The sequence below is a fragment of the Atractosteus spatula genome, chromosome 1 (genome assembly GCF_055471065.1).
Source record: "Atractosteus spatula isolate fAtrSpa1 chromosome 1, fAtrSpa1.hap1, whole genome shotgun sequence".
In the NCBI taxonomy this organism is placed as follows: Eukaryota; Metazoa; Chordata; class Actinopteri; order Semionotiformes; family Lepisosteidae; genus Atractosteus; species Atractosteus spatula.
The window spans coordinates 20,035,453-20,048,103 of NC_142706.1; positions in this window are offsets into that span (position 1 = coordinate 20,035,453).

The window sequence follows — 12,651 nt, forward strand, 5'->3', positions numbered from 1 at the left end:
AGCAGTGCTAATAGTAAAGCATTTCGTATATCCGCTATTCTCCCAATTTGAAAAATTACCTTCCAGATAGAATTTCAGAGTGCCAAAGGTTACAAAAATAATGTTTTTAAGAAGTCATTCATTCTGAATGCTATTACTCATGTTACTCTGATGTATGAGCCTCTCCAGAACATTGGCAGCATACAGTATACACGGTATGCTTGCAGCCCACACTTGAAGTGTGTGGTTTGCTGCTGTATTGTTATTTTTATTGCATTGATTCTATACATCTGTAGAATTCACTGAAAATTTTAAGTACTCTGTATACACATTGCTTTTACTTTTGTCTCAGTGAGGTCAAAGCAAAATGTACAGTACTGTATGTGAACAATAAAATAGATTCTGATTCTGATTTATATGATAGTGATATCACAACAACAGATATCAGATGTCCCATCAAGGTTGGCATTGTGTCTTTTGATCACTACCACGGTAGGAGATTTGTTTTACATGACAAGTGAGCCATTTTAACCAGACATTTGCAAAGGTGGGGTTTCAACTCTTATGAACCTGACCAAGAATTATCCAACCTTTTATGCCAAGACCCTTTTTTTAGCCAATGGAAGAACAAATCAGCACAAATGAATAAATGAAATCTGAAAAAATGACTTGGTATTACTAAAATGTGAACTGTTTTGTTAAGCCTGACAGATTTGTATTTTATAAGGACAAAAGTAACCTTTTTTTAATGTTAATGGTTGTTTAGACAGATGAGCTTAATGATCTGGAATACCAAAACAATGAGTCATGTAGAATCGTTTGGTAAATGGGATAGATGAGCAACTACTGTACAATGCTTCACACTGGCTGCTCATATATAATTCACCTTGAGCTGTTGTGATCATGTTTTTGAGAATTCTGATCAATATGAATTAAAGACCACTGAACAGCAAGCTTAGTTTCTTATTATCCAAACTAGGCTGTTTTCATAAAGTTGCTATTCGAGTAACAGACATTCATGTATACTTTGTATAAACTGTTGTCGCTCATAACACACATACCTGTATAGTATAAATTTCAATTGAGTTTAAGCTGTCTAAAACTTTTTGCACAGCAGTATTTATACAGTATATAATGTGTATATGGTTCACTGGATTTTTCTATTAGCAGAGAGTCCCTTGAGTATTTGTGAGCAGCAGAGTAAACAATTCAGAAAGACAAATATAACTTTCATGCATCAATGCTGTTTAATTGTTTGTTTTATCTTAATCACAGTGTATTATCTATAATATAATACTTTTTGTTTCTTATAGCAGCAAAACTGCTGCTACTATAATAGAATGTTGTTCTCAGAGGAACTACATTTCTTCTGCACCTTTACCCTATCGCTATACCAAAATAATATAATACTCATAATGTCTTCACACAGTACTCTGGAGACTTAAGAGCTAGACCTTCATCAACTTGAAGCTAATATGAAACTGCACATAAATATATTTGATAAACTTTCAAATTTAATTTCAAATAAAGAAAACTGCTATAGCAACAGCTTGGGATTAAAATTAGCATAGTATTTATCATCGCTTTTGGTAAACTTGCTTCTGAAGAGCCTAACGGATTCCTATTGACCATGGTTGAGCCCACAGTTCTCTATTCATGGTAAAGATAGTAAAGAATATTAAAATGAAAGAAGCTGAGGAAGATTGAAAGTGCCTGAAAGTGAATGTCATTTCATCCATCCACTTTATCCTTACAGGGTCACAGACGATACCAGACCCTATACTGCCAAGCAACGGGATCAAGGCAAGATACAACCTGGGTGGGATGCCAGTCTATTGCAGGACACACACACAAAAACATTACTGCTAATCTTTCTCAGAAGCCAATTCACTTACTGTACAAGTATGTCTTTTGACTGTGTGAGGAAACTGGGGCACCTGAAGGAAACCTAAGAGAATATGGGGAGAACATACAAACTCCACGCAGGTACTGTAGCACCCTGAAAATGAATATTATTTTTAAAAATACATTAGGACCATTCAAATTATGGGTTGTCAGTCAGTTAATATATCATTCACACAAACTCTGCTCCATTAGGTTTCTATTTGATATATGTTTTGCTGGACTTTTTTTCTTCAAGAAATTTATGCTGAGTATTTCGTATTCACAAAAGAGAAAAAAATAAGACTGTCCTAAGGACTGGATACAGTATGTGGTTTAATGCATTGGAGTTTTTGAAAAGGCTTTTAATTCTTTTAGTTTATGGATTGTTGTGGCATCAGGTGTTTGTCTAGGTTTTATTTGATGCTCATACACCTTCCCTGTGTGAAAGAAAGATATATTGAGGGAAGGATGGTTCATGACTGTGTACTGTACTGAGGAATTAGCATTCTACTAAAAGTAAGACAAAGTCATTTTGTGAATATTACTTTTCTAAGTGTTTTTCTTCTCACTCTTCAGAAAGCTTTAAATTCTGGTGAGAACAAAATATTATAAACAGCCAGCTTTTTAAAATAATTCCTTGGAAATGGAAGAAAAAATGATATAAGGGGAAACAAAGATGATTCCATTTTTAGCAGATCAAATACAGTAAATTCTTAAAACTAGAGATAATATTCTGATAGAAAGTTAAGACATTTATTGTTGGAATATCCCTGGTTTACAAATAATGAACATAACCTTATACTAAATGCCTCCCCATCTCATACACAAATGGTTTTGGCACTTCTACCTCATGGTATTTATTGATGTGGATCTTGTGCACAGTGTACTGTAATACAGCGAAACATGACTCTTCATCATCCTCACACAGGCCAAAATATATTGTATGAAGAGAATCATTTCATGAAGTACATAAGGTGTAATTTAGATTTCTTGTCTATGTGGAAAATCAAATATTTATAAAAGTTAAAGGAGGAACAGATGAACTTCATACCTCCATTAGGTTCCATAATCTAACTTCTCTGGTAGCTGCTTACTTTGCTGACAGTAATCAAGGAATCTCATCTTAGATATGTGGCCATTGAAATTTCAGCATCTTTGGGAGAGATGTACGTTTAAAGAGTGAAGCTTTGATTTTTAATATTAATTGAAATAAATTTCAATTGGCAAGGTTAGTTATTTTATGCTTGATTAAAAATATGTTTTCTGCTCATGGAATGCCAGTTTGAAGTACTGTACATAAACTAAAGTTTAAAAATAATCAAAATAATAGAAATAACTAATAGTTATGTCCTTGTATGAGCACGAAATGGGACATTGTTGTTAGTATTGTATTATCCAGGATACAGGTACAGTACATAATCTATAGTGTGTATGTGTAAAAATGTTTTCTAATCTAACATGGCCTCCACTGATGAAGTTTCAATTATTGGGTTAATAACTGTTGGATTCCTGACAGATCGCTACTAGAATAGTTTCTTACAATTTCTTACACTGCTGGATCATAGAATATGTGCAACATGTGTTTTCTGTGTCATGAAAAATGCTTAAGAGATTGGTCATTTTTAAAGAACACTGTTGTCTTAAATGCACAGAGGAACTATAGTAATATATAACAGTAATGGACATACCTTTTAAGATTTGCTGTTCATGGAAAGCTAAAACTAAGAAATACTTAGTTTTATTTAAGATTTCAAGGTTTCTTAAGAATTGCAAAGCTCCTGGATTACTGGAAGCGCAGATATGAATGTACACATTTAAATTTAATTCAGAATCTTAGGTCTAACTTTTTCAAAGAGAATCAAAGCCACATTTTCTTGATACTCCTGGTCTAAGCAGGGCGATTAATTGAATTCTATTCAGGAATGCCCTTAATGCATCTGGACTTTTGTAAACTGCCATTTATTTTCATTATAATTAAATGTCGCCCTGAGCGGCAAATTGGAAACTGTGTGTAAAGGAACAGAATGCTCCTCATTGGTTGAAATGGATGTATGGTAATATTTACAGCATTCACAGTCACACAGGTTTAGAGTGCTTCTTCATGTCACATTGGTTTAGATGTAGCAGTATTAGTAAAAAAAAATGAATGCAAGATCACACATTTCAAGCACAGTTAACTTCATTTGGGACATACAGTATGTAAAAATATTTATACGAAAATGCATGTGCTTCATTCATTGAGTGAGGCACAGCTGAAGAACAAAAAGATGAACACTTTTTATCATGTCCGTGACTTGAATAATTGGAAATCAAAGCATAAACCTAAACTCTGCAGTAACAAGTGTCAAGTGCATTCGATATTAAAGACCAAAACAGACAGATACAATTGATTCATTTTCCAATACATCATATCAACAAGTCCTTACATGATATAGCTCAGCATGTGTCAAGCACTTCCCATTGCTGTCCAACTGTGAAAAAGACATTGGTTATTCTACACTATTATTATTTTTGTCTTACACGATGCAATTTGCAGTATCAAGCATTGGTTTTTTTTTGCCTTCCTTTATTTCATTGCTAATAAATACGAAAGCATTTAGAACTCTACTGTACATTTACTCACAGAGCCTCATCCAAGATGTCACAGTGTTTATCTTTCATCTAAGATGTTCGTTTCAGCAATTTAGGAAAGTAACACCTGAATGCTTTCAATAATATGAATTCAAAATGTGCAACAAAGAGAAAATGAAATGTTAAATGATAACGTCCTTTTCATTTTTTTTTACTTAGTCACTGATTTACAGTAATTGATGAAAGTCAGAAACCATAGACATAAGGAATGCAAACCGGTAAGATAGCCTATAAAAATCAGAACTTTAAAATCCATTATCCCAATTTCATTTTAAAATTTTAAAACTGACATCCACTTGTTTACAATAGCATACACTAAGTGAAAAAGATTTATATTTGTATTCCTTTTACACATTTTCCATACTGAGTATTTGCTTAGTTTATTTTCATTGTACACTGCTTGTATTTTTATTTTCAGTCCTTTTTCAGTCTGAAAGATAGTATTTATTCCCATGTTACCTAGACAGGAAGAACAAATTAAAGCTCCATTATTTATGTAATTTTTGACTAAATCAGAATATAAATTTAAGAATGTTTCCATCTTATGAAGGATGGTCTTTTTGTTAAAAAAAATCATTATAACAATTTAATTACACAAAGCAATATAACAATATAGTACTAAATAATATAAACATTAAGAATATATCAAAAGTGAATTTAACAAAAAATGATAAGGGTAGCATGGTAGCACAGTGGTTAGCATTACTACCTCCCAGACCTGGGACCCTGGGTTTAATTCCAAATCATGGTGCATGGTGCTCTGGTTTCCTACCATAGTCCAAATACATAGTGGTAGGTTAACTGGCTTTTGGGAAAACTGTATGTACTGTACTGAGCAGTTAGAAGATTAATGGAAAATAAAAAGGGAGAGACTATTTGTAAATATGGGGTAAATATGGGGTATATTTTAATGTACAAAGTGTCCTTCATTTTGTATTTCCCCAGGCTGAAACAAGTCTTTGAGCTGAACAGTGTGACTTATACTTCTTTCTTTAAGAATAATATCTAGAAGTGAAATTTACATTTAAATTTAATAATTTAATGGATATCATTCTCCACCCTGACCAGTAAGATTTGTACTGTAGTAAGACCCTCCAGCAAAAGTGTGATTTGTACAGTAGGTCCTAATAGCAATGGTTTGGAAATCACTGAGTAAAACCAGTTTGGAGCTCAGTGGAATACACGGGTATTTCACTCATAACCTGTGACAGAAAGATGAAAAGCAATCCCTATATGAAATGGTCACTATGGTGTTTCACAAATACTATGAACAAGTTTAAACTCAGACAACTGGGGATGTAAAGTTGTAGATAACATCCTACATAATGATTACAGCTAGATAATGAAAAGAAGATGTATGATGCACTAAAATAGAATTTCACCCAGGTGTTTGTCAAGGTAGTTTTATAGTTGTTGCTTATTTAATTAAATAAGCAACAGCTATAACAAACACAGAGCATACAATCTGGTACAGTTAGATTTTCAGAAGGCTGAAAATCAGCTAAAAGGTTCCTCATAAAAAACTAATTCTCAAATTTAAGGAAGTAGATTGAGAAATAAACGTTTGGACTGGGAACTAGTTAATGGTTAGAAAACAGGATAGATACAAGGTAAATGCTCTAACTGTGGTGATGCTATTAGTGGACAATCACAGGCACATGTATTAGGGACCATTGCCTGTGCTTATTTATGTCAATAATCTAGATTATTATAGATATTGGTAGTCTTACAAAGATCTGTGGGAAATCTAAAGCAAGCTGCCTAGGTATGTTGTTGAATCCAATGCCCTGGCTTATTTCAAGAAAAGGATGGATGAGATCAATTAGTCACTATCAATCAACCTCAGATCAATGAATTACTATCTAGCAAATGGGCTAAAGAGGTCAAATGGCCTGTTCTCATTTATAGCCATTCATGTGTTTTAGAAACAATATTTCCTCAGAATTAATGCCGTTCAAGACTACCAACAAGGTTGTTTAGTTGCTTGTCCTAAATGTACAGTGCCTTGCGAAAGTATTCGGCCCCCTTGAACTTTTCAACCTTTTGCCACATTTCAGGCTTCAAACATAAAGATATAAATTTTTTATTTTATGTGAAGAATCACCAACAAGTGGGACACAATTGTGAAGTGGAACGAAATCTATTGGATTTTTGAAACTTTTTTAACTAATAAAAAAATGAAAAGTGGGGCGTGCAAAATTATTCGGCCCCCTTGCGTTAATACTTTGTAGAGCCACCTTTTGCTGCGATTACAGCTGCAAGTCGCTTGGGGTATGTCTCTATCAGTTTTGCACATCGAGAGACTGAAATTCTTGCCCATTCTTCCTTGCAAAACAGCTCGAGCTCAGTGAGGTTGGATGGAGAGCGTTTGTGAACAGCAGTTTTCAGCTCTTTCCACAGATTCTTGATTGGATTCAGGTCTGGACTTTGACTTGGCCATTCAAACACCTGGATACGTTTATTTGTGAACCATTCCTTTGTAGATTTTGCTGTATGTTTGGGATCATTGTCTTGTTGGAAGATAAATCTCCGTCCCAGTTTCAGGTCTTTTGCAGACTCCAACAGGTTTTCATCCAGAATGGTCCTGTATTTGGCTGCATCCATCTTCCCCTCAATTTTAACCATCTTCCCTGTCCCTGCTGAAGAAAAGCAGGCCCAAACCATGATGCTGCCACCACCATGTTTGACAGTGGGGATGGTGTGTTGAGGGTGATGAGCTGTGTTGCTTTTACGCCAAACATATCGTTTTGCATTGTGGCCAAAAAGTTCGATTTTGGTTTCATCTGACCAGAGCACCTTCTTCCACATGTTTGGGGTGTCTCCCAGGTGGCTTGTGGCAAACTTTAGACGAGACTTTTTATGGATATCTTTGAGAAATGGCTTTCTTCTTGCCACTCTTCCATAAAGGCCAGATTTGTGCAGTGTAAGACTGATTGTTGTCCTATGGACAGACTCTCCCACCTCAGCTGTAGTTCTCTGCAGTTCATCCAGAGTGATCATGGGCCTCTTGGCTGCATCTCTGATCAGTCTTCTCCTTGTCTGAGCTGAAAGTTTAGAGGGACGGCCAGGTCTTGGTAGATTTGCAGTGGTCTGATACTCCTTCCATTTCAAGATGATCGCTTGCACAGTGCTCCTTGGGATGTTTGAAGCTTGGGAAATCTTTTTGTATCCAAATCCGGCTTTAAACTTCTCCACAACAGTATTACGGACCTGCCTGGTGTGTTCCTTGGTCTTCATGATGCTCTCTGCGCTTTCAACAGAACCTTGAGACTATCACAGAGCAGGTGCATTTATACAGAGACTTGATTACACACAGGTGGATTCTATTTATCACCATCAGTCATTTAGGACAACATTGGATCATTCAGAGATCCTCGCTGAACTTCTGGAGTGAGTTTGCTGCACTGAAAGTAAAGGGGCCGAATAATTTTGCACGCCCCACTTTTCATTTTTTTATTAGTTAAAAAAGTTTCAAAAATCCAATAGATTTCGTTCCACTTCACAATTGTGTCCCACTTGTTGGTGATTCTTCACATAAAATAAAAAAATTATATCTTTATGTTTGAAGCCTGAAATGTGGCAAAAGGTTGAAAAGTTCAAGGGGGCCGAATACTTTCGCAAGGCACTGTAAGTGACTGGGAGAGTACAGATTATATTCAATATACTGAATAAGAAAAACTGTGTAGGAATGAGACTAGAGCTCTTAATGCAGAAAAAAGGTCTTTCACTCGATAAAACATTGTCAATCAGAGTCTAATATATGTATGGTAAAATTAGAAACGAAGGGTGCTAGTAAGTTTCCTTTCTGTCCTGAAGCATGTGGAATGTGCATGAAAATTATTTTAGTACTATTGCAAATTACAGGACTATTGAACCCAAACATTAAGATGAAGGTATATTGTACCACCCAGACACTACCTAGATCAGGCTGTCTTTGGTGACCTTTTTGCGTCTAGAGAAACCACTGCACACAAGACTTTCTGGGGACAATCTTGGTCTAGAACGTGGAAATGGGGCACTGATAACTGTTCTTCTGTTTAAAGGGATACACCATTCCCAAAAAAAGGCAAAGTACTGTATGAACTACCATTTACTGAAATGCACGCATTCCCGAAATAGGTAAAGAAGAAATCCTTTGATATTTCTAGCTGTGTTGAAATCTTTTATTTTGCAAGCCCCTGACAGGAGAAGAGGCAGAATGTATTGAAGCTAACATCATGTTACTCTCATTTGCCTGAATCCCACCGTATACCTTCTGATAACAAAAAAGTAATGTCTTATTGTTATGCTGCAGCGACTGTAGGGCAGAGCTGTAGCAAGGTGATTGGAGGAATCCCAGGTGGAGATCTCAGAGTGCTGCTTCGGGTTTCTCTGAGAGAGTGCTGATGCAGGCAGGCAAGCAGGCAGGCCGGCAGGCAGATTGTGAGGTTTTGAATGCTCCAATTGAAAAGGGGGCAGTCTGTACTAGACCTGGAAGGAGGGAGCTCGAAAGCCTGTGAGGAAGATTGACTGAAAAGGCAAGGGTTAGGATGTGAGATCTGAAAATGTAACAAGCTACAGTACAGAAGTAGGGGGAGTGCAGGCAAGATGCTTGATGTCAGCTTGGAAGGTAGTCTGCCGCCCCTTCTGATGCACACTGAATGAAATATCTCTTATGTTATTTAAATTTTTAAAAGATGAAATGCTTGGGGGTTCCATTGAAATCTTCCCATAAGGCATGGTAGCCTTTTCTTATATACTGTATGTCGGTCAGTTTAGCTCTAGTTCAAGCTTTGGAGGTATTGCTATAGTATAAAAGTATGTTTCTGTTCTTTGGATGTTACAGAGATGCTGGAAGGGGATGAAAGGGATTGGGGTGTTCATGTACTTCTTCTTAGTCTTCACCAAGACCACCAAGAAGTGTGGGAAAGCCATAAGAAAATAGAAAATTGTTTATACGAAAACATTGTGCTCAAAGCATGTACTGTAATGAGGATATGGCATCCAATTTTGGTCACCACAGCACAAAAAAGATCATAATAAGAGCAACAATCATGATTGCTGGTTTTAGGGGATACAGTGTAGGGGATTAAGGCAGAATGTTTTCAGCCTTAATAGAGAATGAGTAGATATTTCAAAAACCAGCATACTGAATCCTTATGGGTATACAGTACTGTAGATGGGGTCTGCCAAGAGGATAATTTGATCTTCAGGGGTAAAACAAAGAAATGGTATCACCATTGGAAACTAAAAAGGACTCAGAATAAAAAACACTTCACAAAGAGAAAACTGGGATTTCCCGGAACAGCGAGAGGCTGGATAAAATTTTAGTTTCACTTAGCTTAAAAAATACTAAAAGGTGGACATTATTGCCTGTTTTTGTCTGCAGCCTCTCTTGGATTTCAGTAAAGGCATTGGAATGAGCCCATGAGCCTATCCATCTCCAGTTCAAGCCTGTACATCATTTACCATCGATTTTGTTCTAATCATTAACCAGCCATGAATGGAATTCCCCAACCAGAGGCTAACAATTGGTTGTCCTTAGCTGGCGTGTACTGCAATGACCCTTCAGCTTGTTGGGCACATGTGAGTTTACAATATTGTAAGAGTTTCTATGTTTAATACAGCTTGTGTAGAAGGTGTTGTGAGGCATGCAGTGCTCAGTAAAGCAGGATACTGTAGCTTGACAGTGCACATTTTGTGTAAAGTGTGCCTAGTCTTCTTCCATCCTGTGCAGATGCAAGGGTTATTGCCATAAGTCAGGTTTATTGACAATTTACACTTAAAATTATAGTCATTTAAAAACAACTTACTCTTATAAAGAACAAAAATCTCCTTGTACTGCAGTAGCATTTTAGCTCACATGTTTTTAATTGCCACTGTCTATATTAACTTTGTCTTTCATTTATATTAATTTCAAACACCGTAGTACCTAAATAATCTTGTTTTTGTGAAAGACAACATTCTGTGCATTCATCGTGTCTATGACACAAATCAGACAGATTCCATCAACACAATTAAAAGATTTCTTTACTCTTGCATCTTTCAAAGTCACTGTAACCTCAAACCTGAATGTCAAGACTGTCAAGTATTGTTTTAGAATTTGAACTGTTTGATTTAACCATCTACTTTAAATCTAGAGCCAAACGTGGAGGTTCTAAATAATTTTAACCGTCAGTCCATAAAAATTGTTTAAATGAAACAATTGTGATGCAAGGAATGTTATTGTACTCAACTCAGACTGATGGAGAACATGAATTATACAAGTCTGGTACAGTAGAAGATTCTAATCTTTAGAGCTAAGAAATGCAGATTCTGGAGGCTCAAATTGCAGTGGTGCTACACAACATAACCACAAGTGATCTTAAATAACAGACCCTTAGCATCACTTATTTCACTATTTACCATTTAATATCCTGCAGTAACTTGACTTTTATAGAATATCCATCTGGTTATCAAGCATATACTTTAGATCAGGCTTTGTCGTAGTCAAGTCCAATCAGGAATCAGTGTTTTCATTCTGCAAAAATGTCACATTCCTACAATGATATCGCAAAGGATAGCAAAAGGAGATAAGCCAACTATTCATATATTCTGGCTTTAAAATGTAAATACACTTTGTAAACTTTGCCCTTTCAAAGGTCAGATTTAATAAGCAAATTTGGATGGACAAAGCAAACTGAACTGTGGAACTGCCCTTTTTCTTCAAACAGAAATCAGAAAGCAAAGTCAAGAGAATATTCTCTTTTGCACTCTTTAGCACTGTAGCTATGTAAAAAGCTTGGCTTGTTACTGAGGCTTTTGAAGTGGTACCTCGAGGGCATAGTGGACTGTATGAAAACACTAATGATGACTCTGTAACCACTGACCGCACAAGGGTCAGAAACATCACATCTCTTAACAAAGTTAAAAACAAAAAAGTTGATAAAAACTTCCGTGACTAATTGGCCACACAAGCGTGGTCATTTCTTCACAGAATGGCTTAAAACCATTAAAATCACTGCTGTGTAAAAAAATAATTAGTGAGAGAGAGTTTGAGCTAATTTACCATTTCTGAAGCCTTTTTTATTACATTACAGCATGTCTTAAAATTTGCCCATAAATTCTGAGTCTATAGTAAAGTATTGTTTTGACATAATCAAATTCTATTCATATTTCCGGGTTTATATAGGAGCAGATCGTTTTTATATAGGAACAGTAATTAAGCCAGTTTGTTTTGAAGAATCAAGAATTTGATTCTCTCGTCTGAGAATCAAGTAGGGACAGAAAAAGTGACCCTACCCAAAGAATGCTAAATACATTTAACATGTCATTCATTGATTATATTACATTGTAGATTTAATATGTTTAATATATATATCATCATTTATTTAAACTAACATAATGTTTTGTGTAGAATCATATCCATTCTTTGTTCAAAATAACAATGTTGTTTTGCTACAGATAGCACTACCTTGAAAAGTTTGGACAACAGTTTCCTTTTTAAACAAAATAGTGTCTAAAAAGAACATAAGAACAGTGCTCTGCAAAAGTATTCAGACACTTCCTTTGGTGTCCCATTTTGTGAAATAAAATGATGCATACATTATTTTTTATTAATATCTACTTCAAAACCTGAATACTCAAACTAATGACTTCCAAGTCACAATGGATGTCAACTAAAAACAAAACTGAAAGATTTCAGAAGTATTCAGATACATTAACTCAATATTTGGTAGAAGCTGCTTTTGCAGCAATAACAGGCTCAAGTCTTTCTGGGGAAGTATAAACCAATTTTCGGCAAAAATTGCACCAATCCAGTGTGCATTCTTGACATCTTTTCTCAGCTCTTTCAAGTAGCTTGAGGATCATTTACTTGCAGTTTTCAAGTCAGAACTTTGTCTGCGCCATTCAAAGAAATTAATTATTGTTCTGTTCCATTTTAGCTTTGGCATTGTCCTGCTGAAAAGTGATTTTTTATCTCAGTTTTACATCTCAATCAGGTTTTCCTCTAGGAGTTACTATGGCTTTGCTCCATCTACAGTATGGTCCCATCAGTCCATTCCGTCCTGATGTGAAGTAGAACTATAACAATGCTTGACAGTAGATCTGGTGGCATACTGTACATCTATGGACTCATTGTACAATGTTACCACTTTTTTCTTTCCAGAAATACAGTAATCTGACAGCTGTAGCATG